Consider the following 2,803-nt stretch of genomic DNA (forward strand, 5'->3'; position numbering starts at 1 on the left):
AAGCTTACTATAAACAAAGGAATGTGGGTGATTTATAGAAGCTGAAAAAGGAAACAAATTCTGCTCCAGAAGGAGTGCATCCCTGAAAACCTTTACTTTAGCCCAGTGAGAATCATTTTGGACTTCTGGTCTCCAGAACCTTAAGATGGTAAATTTGTATTGTTTCAAACTACTGAGTTTGTGGCAACAGTAATCTAATACAGTACTTAAATGGTCTTAAATGGAACTACCTTAAAGAAAGATTTCTGGAACATCTAGAACATTTCTCTCTGCTCTTCATAGCAGTTTTCTTAATTTTAATTGTATAAATATAGTTTAGTTAATGTTTGTCACCTATTTGAGAACGTGAGCTCAATGAGGACACGGATTATGTACATTTTATCCTAGAAATATTCTCAGTGCTTAACATAGGACCTGACTCAATAAATGCTTAATAAATACTTAATAGATAAAATTGATTTTTAAATAAGAAATTGAATAAGGTTTTCTCTTCTGTGGCTATCAAGGACCAATCTGGGGAAAATGAGTTTTGATTTCTTTATTTAAATATTTTAAGAAAGGGATCCCAGGAGAGTAAAAATACTTTACCCAGGGTCATACCTACTAGTGCTAAGATTTCCTCTCTGACTTAGAATCTTTCTTCTGTCTTTTGAAGGCAGAGTATTCTCCTTCAGTCTGAATCCTAATCTATAGGACTATTTATAGACAGTCATAAAAATAGATGAGGCCCTAATCTGATAGAACTGGAATCTGATAGAATAGAATCTAATCCAATAGAAAAGGAAGAGACACCTGAGAGCTCTCTTCCCATGTGTGCACAGAGAAAAGGCCATCTGAGGACATAGAGAAGGTAGTGATCCACAAGCCAGGATGAGGTCTCACCAGAAACCAATTTTGATGGCACCTTAATCTTTCAGCCTACAGAAATGTGAGAAAATAAATTTGTGTTGTTTAATCCACTCAAAAGAAATCAAGGCCTCATTATAAATACGGAATGTTTATTTAATAAATATATAGATGATATGAGAAATTAAAAACAATAATTTAAAAATTTATAATATTTTCCACATCAATATCGTTTTCATGATAGTTCTATGTTCAAGGACTGATAAGTAATACAAAATAAGAAGAAAGAAATCTTACTTAAACAAGAAATGTATTAGCACTCAAAAATAAGATGTCATTACATTTTGTTAATGAAGCCATATACTAAGAGGATAACAAGGAAGCATGTTGTGTTATAATACTGTGAGTTAATTAATTGAACAAACATGGTTGGGCATTTATTATATACCGTGTCTTCTACTGGAGTCTTAGTGAAACAGATAGACAAATAAATCTGTATGATATAATATAGTAGAAACCATGATAAGTGAATACAAATGCATACAGTCCATTAAAACACAGAAAAGAGAAATAATTCCCTAAGGAGAGAAGTATCTTAAAGAAGGGGAATTGAGCTAAGCCTTAAAAGACAAGGTGGAAAAATGGCTGCTTTGTGTTTATATATGCCAGAAAGCACGCTTTATTTACTTGTAGTGCTCATTACAAAACAAATATAAGATCCAGAAGTCTAAAGATTGGGAACTAGATCCCACATGCATGCCACAACTAAGAGTTCGCATGCCACAACTAAGAAGCCTGTGTGGGCAACTAGGGATCCTGCCTGCCGCAACTAAGACCCGGTGCAAATTAATTAATTAATTAATTAAGAAATCTCTATTAGATATACAGTATATAAACATAGCACTACATTACTATAATGCTTGTAAAGGACATTGAAGAGAACATGGTGAACCCCAAATGTAGGATTTTCCTGTGGGCCCTGGGCAAAGATTGGGTAGTTGGGTGGGGAACTTCCTGTACCAGAGGGACAAACTATGGTCACAGATGGCCTTCTGGGTCATCGTGAGCTGCCAGTGCTGTAAGGAGTTCATGGTCTTCCTGGGCCTGGTGCCCCCATCACGGCGGGCCTCAGAGGCCTATCCAAAGATCTGAGTCCACCATCCCCAGGCCCGGCCTCTTGTAACCCCACCGTTCCCTCTGTGGCTTGCACCCTCACCACAGCTATTGATGCCACCATACCTGCCCCTTGCCTACTTCATCCAAGTGCCCTTCCCTCAACCCTGAGTGGTATCACCCTCTCTCCCAAGCTTGTCTCTCAGTGACTGAAGATCTCTGGGGTGGGGACTTCTTCATCATCCTGTTCCCCACCCCAGATGCAACTGGAGCCAGGCACCTACACCTTCCACATTCCCCCAAAGTCTCTCAATGTTCCAAGGCTCAGAAACTCACAGGGTGAGGAGAAGCCTGCCTGCTTGCCTGCTGACCCAGCGCTCTACTGGATATGTCCCCCCACCCCCTGACTCCTGTCTCAGGTGGCAGCTCCTGTCTTGAGTTTCTCTGTGATACTCCCCTTTCCTCCTCTTTTTCCGGAACCAACCTGCCCTGCAGTTTACCTGAACTGATCTTGATTTCTTCCATCTTGTAAATCCCTAGAAGGTGCTACTTGCTGGCATTTGAAAAATAAACACACCACTAGGCTATTAACACACTTTTTTTTCTAGTGTGATTCTTACAAGACTGCATTTTAAAGAGCCTATGTAAAAGCAATGCATGTGCCTAATTATTAGTAACAAATGCCATGTACTTAGCAAATTGAAAATGCAATGATTTCTTAGACTTCTAAATGCTAATGAATTAACCGAAAAATCCAGAGCTGAGTTCCTTGTTGCTCCTTCTATACATTTTATAGAATTCTATTATAGAGTACCAATCAATTGAGAAAGCAATTCAAGTCAGA

General features: G+C 38.7%; 1 pseudogene; it reads left to right on the top strand.

The window, feature by feature from the left end:
* Positions 1-1,762: 1,762 nt before the first annotated feature.
* On the top strand, positions 1,763-2,366 carry LOC112400759 (speedy protein C pseudogene; annotated as a pseudogene).
* Positions 2,367-2,803: the final 437 nt, after the last annotated feature.

This window comes from Neophocaena asiaeorientalis, unplaced genomic scaffold (genome assembly GCF_003031525.2).
Source record: "Neophocaena asiaeorientalis asiaeorientalis breed wild unplaced genomic scaffold, Neophocaena_asiaeorientalis_V1.1 scaffold19, whole genome shotgun sequence".
Lineage (NCBI taxonomy): Eukaryota > Metazoa > Chordata > Mammalia > Artiodactyla > Phocoenidae > Neophocaena > Neophocaena asiaeorientalis.